At 35.6% G+C, this 18,833-nt stretch overlaps 1 long non-coding RNA gene across 1 annotated transcript; it reads right to left on the bottom strand.

Annotated features, from left to right (window-relative positions):
* Positions 1-1,525: 1,525 nt before the first annotated feature.
* Positions 1,526-17,947, bottom strand: LOC145771341 (uncharacterized). The gene is made up of 3 exons (XR_014289194.1): positions 13,216-17,947; positions 3,402-3,528; positions 1,526-2,968 (listed from the first exon to the last, which is right to left on the bottom strand). It is a non-coding gene; the product is annotated as an uncharacterized LOC145771341 (long non-coding RNA).
* Between the last annotated feature and the right edge of the window lie 886 nt (positions 17,948-18,833).

Raw genomic sequence — 18,833 nt, 5'->3', positions numbered from 1 at the left:
CTTTTAATAGCCTATGTTGCTGTTTGTTTGAGAGTTTCTTTTTACGTTTTGTAGTCTACTCTACATGCATTGTAGCTTCGTATCGTTGGAAGTATGAATGAAAGCGCTACCGTGGGGATTTAACCGACAGACTTCCAAATGTAAAACAATTATTTTTCAAACTGCCCTCTGGTGAATAAATGTAGACTTGGTTTCAGTAGCACAGCAGTGCTATCTAGTGTTTGCTACTACACCAAGACTTGCACTTATGTCATGCTGTCATCGGGCAAGTAGGCTAAAACTTAATAGGCCTAACCCATAATTGTTAACTAATCAAATTTTGAGGTGGCACCATAATATAAACAATTTAAAAGGTTTAGGCGAAATGTTGTGATTGAAAATAATGAAAAAAATTGAGAACAATTAAGCCTACAGTAGCCTATCGAAAGTTAAGTCTGTGAAAATGTCTCACGGTGTTGGGTCTGCTAACAAAAAACGTGGGAAGCAAGCGCTACGGAATCAGGGTTAGAATGACTAGATATAAGTTATAGATATCCCTGTACGAAATTATAAAGCTTTTGACAAATTCTTCCAGAAAACCGTACGTTATTATGTTCCACCACGCATTCATTATTGAGTTGATGTTGTTCACGGAAAGTGTTGCTTTATTCTATTAACATGTCATTTAACTTAGTTTTAGCCGACGTAGTTGTTGGGTCTGTAGAATATAAGGTAGGGTGCATCAAATCCTTCCTACGAAAAAATGTTGTCATGGCAGAATATTAAAGCAGGACTACCTCTAAAAAAATCAATCGTGTAAAATATTTCACAATTTGGATGAACTCTCCACGTCGAGCCTGAAAAAATGAAAAATAGGATCATTCCACACGAAAACAGCCAATATGAAGATATTTCTAATATGAAGTGGTCATTCTATGTCTTTATGTCATCCTACCAAACGAAAGAATCCAAAGTTTTAGATCAACATCTCAAAGAGTTTGTGCATGGCGGCCATTTTAATTTAGAGTAGGCTACCACCTTCATTTTTGACTTGTGGGGATAACGAATAGCAATTTTTGCCATTTTCAAAGCCCTATAACTTTTATTTTAAATGTAAGAAAGACTAAAAATTGCTGTGCTAGTTCATTACAAATCATACTACACAATTCAACAACAAAAGAACATTTTTTGAGGCATGGGTGTCAAGTGGGACATCAAAATCCTAATTTTTTGCTCTGTACAAGTTTATTTTTTCAATTTTTTAATGCTTCTGACAACCAAACCAATAAAAATATATGTATAAAACATGATTGTAATATTTAAAAATATTTAATTTTTGTCAAATTGAGTTTGAGAGTTGTGGCAAATGCCTTTCCGAAATATTTTATAATGCACCAACTAACAGACTTTTAAGCTATAGGCCAACTGTCAGTGTCAGGTTTCGCAATGGCGCAAGTAAACAAAACAGCAATCCCAAGTGAACAAGTTGCCGCACATCAGACCTAATATGAACATTAGATAAGCAAGCATCTGTGCTGTATTTGTGCCAAAGGTGTTTATTGACAAACTGAAGCCTACCATTTAACCAACTACGATAATACTATGAAAACGCAACACAAAATAAAACGTTACTAAAATGACCGCCAATTGAGTTTTTCTTCACAAGAAAACAAAATGTATGAATATGGGTTAAAAAACGTTTCAAACTGAAATTGTGGACACAACGAAAAAATTATATTCATTTCAAGCATGCATCTTATACACGGGCTTGAAATAACATAATTTTTTTGAGTCAGAGTTGGCAGGTGACAGCGTGATATCAGTCCTTGCTATCGTGGATTTGTGGGTCAACTATGTTAGTTTTGACGAAGCGCAGAAGCAAATAAACTTCATGTAGCGAACCAATTGTTACAAATTTTGTGATGTCAAAATACCGATATATTTCGATATATGTCATAACACCATGTAAGTCAGAATAATTTGACACTGGTTATGTGACTAATTGCATTCAAGACAAAGAATGCAACTAAAAGATTCTCATGGCCAAGGAATTCAGAGCTCCCATGTGTAGTAATGTACATCACAAAGTCAATGAGTTACTACCAGCACACAGTGTAAACACAACATAGTGAATAATAAATTTAAAGCCGATCGTAATGACCCAAAGAGAACTTACAGTGCGATTTAATAATAAAAATACCACATTATCATTTAGATCAAAACTGCATTGTTTTGCCTCAAGACTTAAAAGACAGTTAGCACGTTTGACAGAATACAAAATTCTACCAAAAAAGCCGGAGTCATAGAAGGTTGCTTGTTCACTTTTGATGTAATCACAAAACTCTTTGCACAATATCATCCATGGGAAGGCGCAGCGGACAAGGCGCTCACTTTCCAATGACGCGATCCTGGTTCGACTCCCAGTTCAAGCTGGTTGTTGAAACAAAACCGATTACCTCTACCCAAGCAGATTAAATTGGGAGGGATTAGTTAAGACTGCCGAGAGAAAGGAACTAGCCACACTCTCATTGGTACCAAAGGCTCAACATAATGCAAATCTTCTCGTGGTTGGATTCAAGTATGGGAATCATCTTTCATCATTTTCAGCCTGTGAGAGCCCACTGCAGAGCGTAAGCCTTCCCCTTTTCGTGCCAATTTACACGATTACGTGCTAGTTGGGAATCATCTTTACCTTACATTAAAACTGTACTTCTTCTATCGAGTCTTCTAAAGTTTGTTGATACACCACAGATTGACACATTCTTCCGCAACGGAGTGTAAAACTGTACTGAATATCTGAAATTAACTTGATTGATTGTCACCATGTTTTCCTCGTAGCTATTCATCCACGGATCAACAAGAGCCGTTTCTTAAACCATAGAACAATTTGGCGTACTTCTACAACACTGTTGTTTTCTTCTACAGGTAAATCATTTTGACGATTTCTTGCGCCGCATGCATTTCCTTCTCTCCACGTACACGCAATAACCTAATAAAATGACATTATTGAACAGTGCTATCGCAAGGCTAGTGTTATGCAAATGTTTTCTTTTTTTACAGCTTTTAAAAAATTAACGCAAAGTTTTCTGTGTATGTAAACGCAACTACAAAAAGAAGCCTTACCCTTAGAGGGCTTTGAAAAGACAAGTATGAACACACTTCTAGTATTTCAATACAAATTTCCAAATAATCTAAAAAATTGAAACAAAAACGCACGAACAGTTGGTAATAAATAGCATTCAATATCATATGCGCCGACACAGTAAGACTTAACGGCAGCCAAGTAGAAAAGCTCAACCAATGCTGGTGCACACTTTGGTTTGAAGAGACGAAACAGCAGCAATGCAGCATAGATGAAAAACCAGGTATGATTTCAATAAAATATTAAAATTCTGTGAGCATACCATACAGTTCATACTTACTTACTATACGATTTTTTCCATTTGTAGATAGAGGTATCACGCTTTGCAGCTGCACATTGTCACAAGTATCTCATTAACGACACATCTTATCCACTTCGCAACACATAGCAGCAGTAATCCATTGTGACTGCAATATAAAGCAGTGATTTTCAACGTGGTCCAGGTGGACCACTGGTGGTCCACCAGGAATTTCTGTTGGTCTACACTCTACAGAGAGTTCTAGAAATCCTTTATAAAACGTTCTTTAAAATTGTGTCATCTACTACAGTAAATTATGTAAGGACTGCATACAGGTATGTATGATTGTATGTCAGCGTGATGTAATGATCATGTTTACTTCGTGATTTTTGTTCGATTCTACTGGAAGTGCTAGATACGCATCAGCTCAGCAGTTTTTGAACTTATTTTACTAGTTGACGAGTAGGCTATTAAACTGTTCAAGGCTTAAGTAAAGTGCTGGCAGGCCTAATCAACAAATCATATGTTGCTGTTATTGTTGTGGTGTTGTCGGTGCACGAAGATTGCGCTTCTTCATGGTACAAAGTTTCCTTAGGGAGAAGAGCTATTCGCTGAATGTTAATTACATTATTTTATGAATGTCACATGTTATATTTTTTCAAACGCTAAATTAAGTAGCCACCTGTATTCTGCAGTGCTTTCAAATTAACAAAATGACAGAAGCTCCTGTTGCTGAGAAAGCAAAACTGACAACTAAGACATTACCAGACATTACCATTTTATTGAAACAATATGTACATAACAGTAATTAAGCAATCGTAAAAGAAAATAATTTATGAAGCAACCACACTGTTTAATAGGGTGTGCCACTTTGTAACTTTTTTTTCATAACCAAGGTCTCAACCCATTTTGGGGTTCCTTTTAGGACCAAAAACTATCCCAAAAATTTTGGGGGAAAAATATTCGAATTAATGGCGCCACAGAGCACTTCGGAGTAAATTTGGCCAAAATCGCTATATCTGACTCACCGGTAAGGATAGACAGTTGATTTTAGGCTCTATTGAAAGGTAATCATCATGTTTCTATATGCTTTAAAAGAACATTTTTCTCTAAAACAAACAAAAATTAAGTTATTGTCAAAAAACTGATTTTTGCTGAATTTTTGGGCATTTTTACTGTATTACATAGTATTGCCTTACACTTTGTATAGGTTTTAGCAAATTGTTTTATTGGTAGTTTGGCGTTATACATTACATGTTAATAAGTGAGTTTATTCTTATCAATGTATAGTAATTTCGTTCTCTTCTCAAGATCATATTGCCCTTGCTAAGCTAAGGCTTGTCAACGAATGGTACTATGTAAATAAAAAAAAAAATGTGCATGTTTTTTACTAATTAAAACAAAACAAGAAAGGATAATACAGCACAGACGATAAAGAAATTTACAGCAGAGTCACAATATCTTAAATTACAGTCCAGATGAAGTGGAAGCAAGATCAGCATTTAGCAAAGTTTCTTTCTTTTGGTTCGGAACCAATCTTCTTACTTCTAGGACTGTTTGAAAAAGTGCAGATTTCTGCGCTTTGTTCTGGGTTAATTTGTTATATGTCTTTGCTAATAAAATTGCCCTTTCTGCAGTGTCATTGACTACATGCATATGCTCAAGTGAATGTTTAGCAGCTATATAGGAATCATTTTTGCTCCATGTTCTAGCATGTTTTTCAATGAAAGCACAATCTAACTTGCTCCTGTGTGGAATGAGCCAAGAATCTGGTCCAAACAAGTTATTCATGTTGGTTGACATTGTTATTTCTGCAGGTGTGACTAATTTTTCCAAGTTTTTCAACGATGATTCTGAAGCTGGTTCATATTTTAGCAATGTTTTACGACATTTTTCCTTTTCTTGCACAGACGATAATGCAGAAAACAATACCAAAAATACAAATGGTTCACTAAGATACCACAGATGTTGCATAAGACGGTTTATCATTGCTGCAATGAACTTTGAAAAAAATTCTGGAAGATCATTCTTTTTATTAAGTTGAAGAAGAGTTTTAAGTAGATGGAGATCGTTATATGAAGCATCAAATGGAACAGGTGCGATTATCAATGCAGGAACATGAAATAATATCAAAAACAAGGAAAGAGATCTATGTTCGTTTGCTTTTTCCTCGGTAATTTTATTGAGTTGAACAAACTGAAGAGAATACAGAGCAAGCTTTAACTCACACAGTAATTTGGCCATCCATCGGGCATGGCTCACTGCACCAATGCTTTTGATCATGGGGGGCTATCATGTCATGGGGATATGATGCAAGAAATAGCAAAGAATACTCAAGAACCTTTTGATAGTTATCCTTTAGTGGGAGGTTTTTTAATGCATTTGTTGCAAATTCAACAAAATGTTTAACATATGAGTCAAGGCTTCTGCTAAATGTTAGAAATGGAAACTAGTCATTTACTGTGATGTTTAGCCAGACATCTTTCATAATTTTGTAAAGGCCAGTCTCAGGAGAGCTTGATTTACCAAGAACGGTTTCAGCAATATCACCTACCACTCTCTCATAAATATGATGACGACAATATACAACAATTTCCAGGGTTGAGAAAAACCTGGGTTTTTTTTAAAAAGCCCAACCTGCCCGGGTTTTTTTAAAAAAACCCGGGTTTTTTTGGGTTTTTTTTAAAAAAGATGCAAAAAAAGGTAGATTCATGCTTATTTCACCTCAAAACTACTTTTTACGAGTGAAGTGCCTTTTACTCACAGTACATGCTTGCATAACTCAATAAAATAATGCACTAGGGCTGTTGTTGCTTGAATGTTGCATCATCCATTAGTTTTAAGATCAAGTTGGATGTTGCATCATCCACTGATTTCTATACCAAGTTGATGCTACTGTGGTAGAAATCACATTATTGCATCATTTGTTTAGATTTGAAGGCAAGGAGCATTTATGCCATCATGTTTAAATATTTTTTATCATTTATATATATATTATATATAGTAATGGATGAGCAATTGCGTGGCCAATTAGGCAAATGCTCTGAAACAGCCATGTGTTAAAATCCAGAATCTGTAATTGGTAAATAGCCTCCTAAATTGCATTTCACATCATGTATACAGACTACAGTAGAGTAGTACTTTCACCAATTTAACTATAAGGCCTTCTTGCATAAATGAGTTTTAGTGTAGTATACACAAAGTGACATTACTTGATTTCTGTGTACTGTGCAATATCCACTGCGTTTTCAGTTTATTCTTGGAAATTACTTCACAATCACATCCTTAAGTCCTAATTTAAAGTTTGTTGTAAGTGCCTTGTAGTGTTTTTGTAATTTTTTTTAATTTTCCAATAAAAACTAGACAAATATGATGCTCTGGGTTTTTTTGGGTTTTTTTAAGTGGGTTTTATTAAAAAAACCCACCCAGGTTTTTTTGGGTTGGGTAAAATACCAACAACCCTGACAATTTCTGACCAACATGATTTTCAAGTCTAACCATTACTAGTCTAAACAGTCTAATTACTAGTCTAACAATCTAACTTGTTTGGACCAGATTCTTGGCTCATTCCACACAGGAGCAAGTTAGATTGTGCTTTCATTGAAAAACATGCTGGAACATGGAGCAAATATGATTCCTATATAGCTGCTAAACATTCACTTGAGCATATGCATGTAGTCAATGACGCTGCAGAAAGGGCAATTTTATTAGCAAAGACATATAACAAATTAACCCAGAACAAGGCGCAGAAATCTGCACTTTTTTAAACAGTCCCAGAAGTAAGAAGATTGGTTCCAAACCTAAAGAAAGAAACTTTGCTAAATGCTGATCTTGCTTCCACTTCATCTGGACTGTAATTTAAGATATTGTGACTCGGCTGTAAATTTCTTTATCGTCTGTGCTGTATTATCCTTTCTTGTTTTGTTTTAATTAGTAAAAAAAGCTTTGGTAGAGAGTTTGCTTGTTGAACCATAGAGAAATAAAACAAAGTTACTTTGTTTTATTTCTCTTTAGTAAAAAACATGCACATTTTTTTTTATTTACATAGTACCATTCGTTGACAAGCCTTAGCTTAGCAAGGGCGATATGATCTTGAGAAGAGAACAAAACTACTATACATTGATAAGAATAAACTCACTTATTAACATGTAGATATTGTATAACACCAAACTACCAATAAAAAAATCTGCTAAAGCCTATACAAAGTGTAAGGCAATACTATGTAATACAGTAAAAATGCCCAAAAATTCAGCAAAAATCAGTTTTTTGGCAATAACTTAATTTCTGTTTGTTTTAGAGAAAAATGTTCTTTTAAAGCATATAGAAACATGATGATTACCTTTCAATAGAGCCTAAAATCAACTGTCTATCCTTACCGGTCAGTCAGATATAGCGATTTTGGCCAAATTTGCTCCGAATTTGCCCGAAGTGCTCTGTGGCGCCACTAAATTCGAATATTTTTCCCCAAAAGTTTTTGGGATAGTTTTTGGTCCTAAAAGGAACCCCAAAATGGGTTGAGACCTTGGTTATGAAAAAAAAGTTACAAAGTGGCACACCCTACTGTTTAATGTTTATTCATGCTAATAAGAGAATTTGTGTATATATATATACAGGGTCATCAATATTTAGGGTTACAATCTATTTCATCCATCGAGATTCTGGCTAAAGAGTCGAGAGTGTCGTATGGGACCATGTCAACTTTACTCCGAAAGGACCTGAAGATGTCTCCATTCAAGCATGTCAAGAAACAACAACTTTCTGCTCAAGTTGTTGATAAACAACTCCAAAGATCCCAGATTCTTCTTTCCTGCATTCAGGATGGCATGCTACCAAATCTCGTTTTCAGTGATGAGAAGAAATTTGATGTTGAACATCACTTTAACACCCAAAACGATCGGGTTTGGTGGAGGGATGGGGATGAAGCATCTCGAGTGGTGACAAGGAATCAATGTGCCGCCTCAGTGATGGTCTGGGCAGCCGTGACAGAGTCCGGTAAAAGACCCCTATTTTTTGTTGACCAGGGGGTGAAATTGAACCAGCAAAACTATCGAGATGACATCCTCATTGGCGCATTGTTGCCCTGGGCCCAGAAGCACTTCAAAAAACGTCCCTGGTCTTTTCAGCAGGACTCTACACCATCACATGGGGCTAAAAAGACTCAGGAGTTGCTTTCCGAGAATGTCCTGCACTTCATTCCCAAAGAGGAATGGCCCCCATCTTCCCCCGATCTAAATCCCCTTGATTTTGGGATCTGGTCATACCTTGAGAGCAAGGTCTCGGCCACTCACCATCAAAGTTTGGAAGCTCTGAAGGTGAAACTGCAGAAGGAGTGGGCCAAAGTCCCTTAGAAAGTAATTCGTGACAGATGCAAGGCTTTTCCTAAACGCCTTCGACTAGTTATTGACGCAGGTGGAGGACATATTGAATAATATTTTGTGTATTAACTCTCTATTGCTTTTTCTACAATAATACATTTGCAAAAATTCTAAATTTTCTTTTATTTCATAAATATAACCAATTTAAGTTGTAACGATAAATACTGATGACCCTGTATAAGGTGGGTCTGCTACTATTCGGCGAGTCCGATTCGGCGAGTCCGATTCGACTAGTCCGATTCGGCGAGTTCCCTATTCGGCGAGAGCCCTTTTCGGCGAGTGCCCTATTCGGCGAGTTTTTGAAATTTTTGAAAGGAAATTATCGGGTACGTAGCCTAATTATAATTGCCGTTTTTACATCGTTTTAACGTCGCTAAACGTTGAAATCGTGCAGAAAGGAATAAAAAGAAAATGTTTGAACTATTAAATTAAAATTCGTCATGTCAGTTCAGTTGTTTTTATTTCTGACCATCATATGAAAAACAATACACGTCAACATAGCAAAGGTAGAAGCGACAAAACGCGAACGTTAAAACGTGCTTGAATTCGTCATGTCAGTTCAGTTGTTTTTCTTTCTGATAATGATATCAAAAACAATTCACGTCAACATAGCAAAGGTGTAGAAAAAGGTAAAAGCGACAAAACGCGAACGTTAAAACGTGCTTGTGACCGAAGTAAGTTATTCAGTTGAAAGAAATTTGACACGGTCGCAACACTTTCAGAAAAAATTAAGATATGAAGGAAAAATAAAACAAAGAAAATGTTACAAAAAAAAGAAAAAAAGATCATGTTTATGTCTATAACTAAGTTAGTACTTTTGAATAGTTAAAATGATTAGTTTGGACCAACAAATGTGTGGCCTACAGCTTGGATTGAAAGGAAATTATCGGGTACCGTAGCCTAGTTATCCCAACCAGCAAAAAATTGTTCCAAGAACACAGTTCATTTTTACATTGTAGTAACAGAATGAAAAGGCTAAACAAATGTGTGGCCTATCGTGTTAACGTCGCTTAATGTTGAAATCGTGTAGAAAAGGGAGCTTTTGCTGACTAGGATACTTTGAAACTGAGAAACATTCACAGAAGCCCTACGATTTGTTCCAAGAACCCATTTAGCATAACATTTCATTTGTACATTGAATCAACGTCTGAATACATTATCTTAAAAATGCAACGTATCGTAGGGCTTCTGTGAATGTTTCTCAGTTTCAAAGTATCTTAGTCAGCAAAAGCACCCTTTTCTACACGATTTCAACGTTTAGCGACGTTAAAACGATAGGCCACACATTTGGTTAGCCTTTTCATTCTGTTACTACAATGTAAAAATGAACTGTTAGGCTAACTGGGTTCTTGGAACAAATTTTTGCTGGTCGGGATAACTAGGCTACGGTAGCCTACCCGATAATTTCCTTTCAATCTAAGCTGTAGGAGTGTAGGTCGCACATTTGTTGATCCAAACTAATCATTTTAACCATAGGCGCCTAAGCCGTGGGGGCCAGGCCCCCACGCATATTTCCGCGTGGGAGCAACTTTTTATGCTGCATTGATACATAAAACAATAGATCAACGGTGTTCAACCTGCGGCCGTCGATAAATAATTATGCGGCCGTTAACACGTAATTTAATAAGCATGTGTTGGCGGCCGTGCCCTGTTTTTGAAATAAAAAAATTATTTCATTAATAAAAATGAAATGTATTTTAAATATTATACAGGGATATCTAGAACCACTGGATACCCTTGTAGCTTGTAATTATATATAATATTTCAAATTTTAAAACTTGAAAAACATTCTCATCATAAGTTTTTGTAGGCTAGGCTATATTGTTAAAATCGTTTTGAGACAAAACTTTTTCCTCAACCTAATTTCATTGTAACGGTAGCCTACATTCAGTGCCGGTCTTTGGGGTGTGCAAATCGTGCGATCGCACAGTGCCCGAAAATTAGGGGGCCCCGCAGCCCACAAAGCATATTCCGCACAGGGCCCGAAATACCCTAAGACCGGCACTGCCTACATTGCATTATGTCCTTAAAAAGAAAAAGAACACTAGCAGAGGAGAAAAGGGTATTCAATTCCAAATGGGAGTTGGGTTATTTCATGATGGAGACGGCAGCGCATACTACGATGTGTCTAATATGCAGTCAAGTGGTTAAAACTGTTAAAGGATATAATGCAAAACAGCATTTTTGTCGTCATATGTCACGCCATTATGCAAAATTGGAAGGCGAGTCTAGGAAAATCTGTGTCGAAAATTTGAAGAAAAGTGTGAGTCTGCCCTTTCACGAATGAAGTACCTACAAAAACGAGTACCGAACAAATCAGGCTAACTGAGACTGGTGTCTTAACCGGTGCTCGTATGCAAAATCAAGGGAGTTGCAATGTCGCAGACTTTTATTGAATAAATTCATTTCAAAATGTTTGATATTTCATGGTACTATTAGGTATAGCCTAAGTATGATAAGTTTAGTAAATATTAACGAATAAATTCTTCTCTTAGATAACGCAAATTGAAAAAAAAATCATTTAAAACTCACTGGCGGCCGTGCTTTATAGAATTAATCGGAATGCGGCCGGCAATAGCAAAAAGGTTGTGCACCCCTGCAATAGATGAACTAGCGATCGGCAGCAGGAAAACATTTTTAAATGCAAACCGCAACAACTTCGCAGTAAATAATCACTAGAACGAGTAGCGATGCTACAATCCCACTCCAGACAAAAAAATCTGTCATTTTTACGTTGATTTAACGTCTGCAGACGTTGAATCAATGTAAAAATGACTAATTTTGCTGCCTGTGACATAGCAAAAATCTACCATTTTGCGTCGATTCAATGTCATCAGATGTTGAATGCACCCAAAAACAACATAATTTGCTACGTTGACGCAGCGTGCGTTGAACTTAATGCGCTTGCAAACAGCCTCGCTGTCGCTTTGAAAAGTTGAAACTTCTGCAGAGAATTGTCGCGGCAGTGAATCGGTTGCTGTGAAAATGAACTTGAAGTCTCGGCCCGAGGTAACCACTAACCAACGTAACAAGGGCTGGTACAAACCGCACTGCCCACAGTCGCACAAGCGGCATAATCAATACAACAACGGACTCGCGCAAACTGCAAGGCGCACACACGTCCGTTGCCATAGAAACCCGATCAAAGACGGGGAATATGCGCATCTTTTGTTTCATCTGCAACACGAAAACGGGCGTATCACAGCGAATTGAAACTTGAAAGTTGGTCAGCCATAAGTTGCGATATTGTAGTGAAAAGGGAGCAATGTCAAGTCGAAAACTTAATCAAACGTCTCTCTGTAACTATTTTTCAAGGGCTGTTTACGGATGTCAGCAACTTTTAAATTTATTAAAGGTGACGTGCTGTTGAATTGCTGTAAACATGAATGATTTTGCTTTCAACAGGTATATTTTCAAGCATATGATCAAGTTAGTATTTTCATTCCATTTACAGTATACCTTTTAGTAAACCTTTTCGTCTCTTGTTTCATGCTAATAAATCTAGTTTGTTGCTAAACTTTATGTTGCGCTTAGCTTAAAGAGTCGCAGTCCATCAACCGCTAGCCAACGCAGACGCATAGCATGTGTTTTGGTCGAGTTTTGTTTATAATAATTAACGGTAGGTCGAACGTAGCGATAACTCCGAGTGTGGCAATAAAAGCAATCCTAGTGTGGCGACATAATTACGTCATCCATCTGCGTGACATTTCGCTGAATTTACGTTGCTGCTGATGAAACACGCTTTCGCCCCTACGGCCAAAAAAATAGTTAGGCGCCTATGATTTTAACTATTCAAAAGTACTAACTTATAGACATAAACATTATTTTTTTTGTAACATTTTCTTTGTTTTATTTTTCCTTCATATCTTAAATTTTTCTGAAGGTGATGCAACCTTGCCAAATTTCTTTCAACTTAATAACTTACTTTGGTCACAAGCACGTTTTAACGTTCGCGTTTTGTCGCTTTTACCTTTTTCTACACCTTTGCTATGTTGACGTGAATTGTTTTTGATATCATGATCAGAAAGATAAACAACTGAACTGACATGACGAATTCAAGCACGTTTTAACGTTCGCGTTTTGTCGCTTCTACCTTTGCTATGTTGACGTGTATTGTTTTTGATATGATGGTCAAAAATAAAAATAACTGAACTGACATGACGAATTTTAATTTAATAGTTCAAACATTTTCTTTTTATTCCTTTCTGCACGATTTCAACGTTTAGCGACGTTAAAACGATGTAAAAACGGCAATTGCAATTAGGCTACGGTACCCGATAATTTCCTTTTAAAAATTTCAAAAACTCGCCGAATAGGGCACTCGCCGAAAAAGGCTCTCGCCGAATAAGGAACTCGCCGAATCGGACTAGTCGAATCGGACTCGCCGAATCGGACTCGCCGAAACGGGCCATTCCGGTATAAGGTGATGTAGTAATAACGTACAGTTATTCCATGTGGTGATATAAAAGTAGTTTGCATACCTGGCACCTGCTGTAGGTATCAGCATCCAGCAACATCACTTAACTGGTCAATGGTCATGAGATTGATCACTGACTTGAAGCACCTGGATAGTCTTTGTTTTCATCACTTCATATAGCAGTTACTTTAAGTTTTATTACATCAAAACAAACGCTAGTAAAACAAAAAAATTATAGTTATTTTTTTTTCCAAACGACTCAACATAATCATAAGCCTAACATGAAGTTTGATTTCTTAGCTAATGTTAAAAAAATCATAAAGTTCATATTAAGTGACAACGATAAATGCAAGCAACATTGTTTGATAGTAAAAGTTTAAGTATGTACTAACATGCAAGAGTTTAAAACTTATTACTTTTGTTGTGTGCTTGTAATACAAAATAAACACAATGCTGATCATGAATCAAAAAAGGACGCTTTTCATATTGTGACTATCAAAACAAGCAATTAAGTCGAAAGAATCTTGCAAAAAATCCGGTAAACTACAGTTTTCTAAAAAACTATTGGTGAAATCAAACTACAGCCTGTAGAATATTTCTGCAAAAGTTAGTGCAAATCTTGTCCCAAGTTTATGAACTTTGTATCAATGCTTTCATGTGGATAGTGCAAATCTTATATATTGAAAAAGTTATTTATTCAATATGCTGCTATAAAATATTCAAGCATACTTCTATGTGGGCTCATAATCAAGTTTTCTGTAGTTTTGAGTTCCCATCTGGTGTTGCAAGAAGTCTCATTATGTTGCAACAATCATTTTTATCATTTGCAATGCTGCCAATTTACACATAATTACACAATCAGCAAATAATAATACCAGTCCACAGCAAATCCTAATTAGATATGATGTTATGTGTCACTAGACACACTTTTGATGCCTTTACTTTTTTCTAGCATATTAGGTTTTTAAGATATACATTTTTTTATTCTCAAGGTTAAGCCTATGAAAGCTTGTGCAACGACTGCCGATTTTACAACACTGCTACAGAATTTTACAAGTATTTGAAGCTACAAAATTAAAATCTATCATATATTTCAAAAAAAAAACTCAAAACAATTTTGGCTTAATTTGTAAATATTACAAAATGTGTAAACTAATAAAGTGTAAATATTTAATTTGAAAACCTGATGAGCTAGAAAAAAATTAAGTGTAGGTTTGCAATCAGCACAAAGAGATATTGAGGAAAGTTTAGTTATAAATTCCTTTCACTGTTTACCTATAAATTGCCTACAAATGTATATAGCAAGCCTTATCGAGACATAGTCATACTTCATGAGTTGCGCAGCTTACCGGTACATTCAAGAAAACATTGTTGAGTCCGAGAACATAAATAACTAAAAGTTTGAAACACAAAATGCATACTAATATGACAAACTGACAATAGAAGATAATATATTTCAGGAATGAATTCATTATGTGCATCTTACAACAGAATTGTATACAGTTTGTTCAAATTTCTCAAAGCAAACAATTAAATTATCCAGTAATATCTAAGTAATCTATCCAGACAGAGATTGCTTACACTTAAATCCATATATGATTGTTGATGCCTTTTCTATGAAAACATAAACTGTATAATATAATGTATACCAGGATTGCAAAAAAAAACAAAAAAAAAACAGCTTTTTTAATAAAATCCAGCCTGCCCGAGTTTTTATGGGCAAAAAATGAGCTTTTTGATAAATAATCAGAGTTTTATGGATAAAAATGGATTTAATCAAAAAAAAAAAATAGCCAAAAAAAATTTTTCTTTTTGCAGAATTGGTTTAAGAATAAGTTGATTATTTATGCAATCTTCATTCATGTGAACAATCATGCTCCTAGGCAGTGAATTGCAGGTTGCTAAGCTTGCTAAATGTAACAAGATTTGGATTAGTTTTTTTCCTCTTTTCTAGCAATAATTGCAACAAAACATTTGCTAGAAAAGATAACAATTCCGATAAATGCCAAAATTTTGTAGTATTTGATTCATTGTTGAAAATAAAACTTTTGAAAATTTTGAGGAAAGGCTTTGTTTAATCACAAGTGTTGCTATAATTTTTTTTCAAAAATTGGAGCAGAATTCCTCATCTGGCAACAGTAGTTTTGAAGATCTAGCTATGTCCTTTAAAAAAAAAAAACGCAGATTAGAAAGACCCAGTCTACCCTGGTAGTGGGTAGTTACCCGGGTACCTACCCACTACAACCCTGATGCATACAGATGGGATGTATAATATATAAATACTACATATGCTCTGAAGCTGCAATTTGAGCAAATTGTCAACAGCACCAACATGCAATAAAAATATTTCTTGTCAACAACTACCGGTATTGTTCTTATTTTGCAACACCAGTTGATAATCCCAATTTGAATAATTAACTATGGTGTATACACTGTATAACCAAACTTTTTTTTTTCTTTTAGCACTTTTAGCTACTGGTTCAAGTTTAAACAGTTTAGAAATTTTCACACAAAGTTTGCAAAGAAATCAAGATACCGTAAGACTTATGAAAAGGTGAAGAAGATAATTCAAATAGTTATATTGATCCCATATTATAAATGTGCATACATACACAATACACATGTTAGATCTACTGTACAATGTACATACCACAAGTAGTACATACTCACGGAATGGCCCGTTTCGGTAAGTCCGATTTGGTGAGTCCGATTCGGTGAGTTCCCTATTCGGTGAGAGCCTTTTTCGATGAGAGCCTTTTTCGATGAGAGCCTTATTCGGTGATTTTTTTTTAATTATTGGGTACCATAGCCTAATTATCATTGCCGTTATAGGGTTAGGGGATAGGGGTTAAGGGATAGGGGTTAAGGGATAGGGGTTAAGGGATAGGGGTTAAGGGATAGGGGTTAAGGGATAGGGGTTAAGGGATAGGGGTTAAGGGATAGGGGTTAAGGGATAGGGGTTAAGGGATAGGGGTTAAGGGATAGGGGTTAGGAGTTAAGGTTTAGGGGTTAAGGGTTACGAATTAGGGTCTTATTTTAACGTTTAGCGACGTTAAAAACGATGTATATAATATAAAAACGGCAATGATAAATAGGCTACGGTACCCAATAATTTTCAAAAAAAATTACCGAATAGGGCTCTCACCGAATAGTAGCAGACCCACATACTCAAACTGCTGCAGAGGTCATATTAATTCTCATGACATGTTTGCTACTTTGCAAATTTCTAAACTCTCATGAAAAGCACGATTCAAAAATCTGTATTTTTAACGCCAGTATATTACAGATTCAAAAATGCTTTACTACTTTTATAGTGCAGTCTTCACACTGTTTCAACCGAAAAAACAGACCAGTGTATGGAGAAAACCACTGTACACCCATATGTACGAATCGAGATATATCATGTATGTATGACATAACCATTAACCATGTGTAGAATCAATGTGTCTTTTGTTAAGTCTGCAACCCCATTGAATCCGTTAGCCCTAATAGTTTGCGTTAGCGTGTACAACATGTTGCTTATCAGGCTCAGGCATTATCACAAAAATTTAAAACATTTGGTCAGTTCACTGCAAGTATTTTCCAGTCATAATTACCAGCAGCTACATTCTACTGTTGCGCAGAGGAATAAAGTAACAAAAACTATCACAACTGAAAATACTATCAAGATGCAGACTCAACCTTGAAGTAAAACATTCCAGAATCCTTTTTGCTACAGGTTAGCTAACCAAACAGTAGTTCAGCTTCTTAACATTCTGTTGTAGCATGCAGTTATAAGCCAGTAAAAGTAAGGTGTTAGGCACTAATCACTATTGAAGGCCATTGATTACTGATAAAAAATTATTAAATCTTAATATTACATGCAAACACTATGACAGATTTACACAACCACCTAACTTAGCGATATTAAAGCCTCTACAATATAAACACATCGTACAATAATAATAAAACAATTTTTGCTGAAACAAAAATTATTTCTTTATGAAATACAAATGTTTAAAAATATCAACAAGACAATACAGACACACATTGGTGTTCAAAGTACATAGAATGAAAACTGCCCTTTTAAGCAGCTGAATATTTATACCAATCACAGTTCCTTATGCTTTTCCTGATGTGAAACATTTATATTAGATAACTTTAATGTCAATAGGTACTCAGACTGCTTCATATGCCCAAAATTTTGCAGGCGGCTGCAAAAAAGTACATAAAGGACTCAATGGACACCAAAGTTTAGCTCATTATGATTTAAGTTAGTCCATCCAAAACTCTAGCATTAAATACAAATTCATGACACATAAGACATTTAGTGGACTGAAGCATAAAATTATTTATTATTTAACTTAAGGTACTAATAGTTGGAAATTTTGGCCCTAAGGTAATAGTGGAAAATAAAAAACCTTAGCAAGTTAATATTAAACCACAAGCCCATCACTGACAATTGAATGAGACTGTTCACCAGGCATTTAGTTTAATAACATGATGTGTACTGCTGGTACAAATTAAGCTAAACTACCACAGGATGTATAAAGTGACAATCTGCTTTTATTTCACTTTATACATCTTGTGATAGTTTAGCTTAATTTGCATCAGTATAATGAATCATGTTATTTAACATAAGCCCATCACATTACCCACACAAAGTAACATCATCTATGCAGCATTATCAAAATACTAAATTGTAACACAGATGAGTGCATTCACTTACCAATCGTTGCATTAAACTATGATAAAAGTGGGACACATTGCCACATGCAACAATGGTATGAAAACTGAATTTGTTTGAAAAAAAAATTAACTATGTCTGAAAAACTAGATGATATTTTCTAGTTCTATCTATATTAAAAAGTTTGATACAGCAAGAAAAAAACACTTCACCTTTGTATTATACTTATACAAATATAAAATCATGAGCCTCAGTACTGTAATACAGTTTTACAGTATATATATGGTTAACTTAACTAAAAGTTTATTTATCAACTACGGTAGTGTTTAATTTATATCCTTTTAAATATTGACCATTTTTTCCATTTTTCAGAACATTTGTTTGCAAGTCATTTCTACCCAATTGTACAATTTGAGAACTAGCTAAACATATTTTTGCAAAAATTACAAATTAATGAGCTAGTGACCATTACTCCCTATGATTTCTTCTTCGGTGTGTTCGATGACGATGTTGCTTTTGATGATCTTGCACATTTTCTCTATGATTGTGCGATTCTTCATGATGCCTACCATTATAAGCAGCCATTCTCTCCTGATGACGTGGTGTATCATTGCTATTGTATTGATGCATCGGTGAGTCTTCCCATTGCTGATGCGGATGGGAATCTTGTCTGTTCTTACGAACACTCGATCTGTGTCCATCCCGACTATGTGGCGTAAAGCGATGTTTTGAACGAGCAGGAGTTTCATGTTGACCCTCTTCATGTAATCGTCCATGACTTCGTTCATGGTGCATTGCAACATCACTTTTATTTCGAAAAGGAGGCGTTTCATGCCTTTGGTTGACATGACCATAATTTCTGTGTTTATCGTGATTCCAAACAGGGCTAGCAGAGTGATGATGAGAATGATTTCTTTCCAATGGAGGATGCCCATTATGAAATGGAGAACCATAATGTTCATTTTCAAAGTTTGCAGCTCTATCCCATGGTTCGTTCCTAGTGGGATGCCGATGTT

Source organism: Aplidium turbinatum, chromosome 5 (assembly GCF_918807975.1).
Source record: "Aplidium turbinatum chromosome 5, kaAplTurb1.1, whole genome shotgun sequence".
Lineage (NCBI taxonomy): Eukaryota > Metazoa > Chordata > Ascidiacea > Aplousobranchia > Polyclinidae > Aplidium > Aplidium turbinatum.
This window is presented reverse-complemented; position numbering and strand designations above follow the sequence as displayed.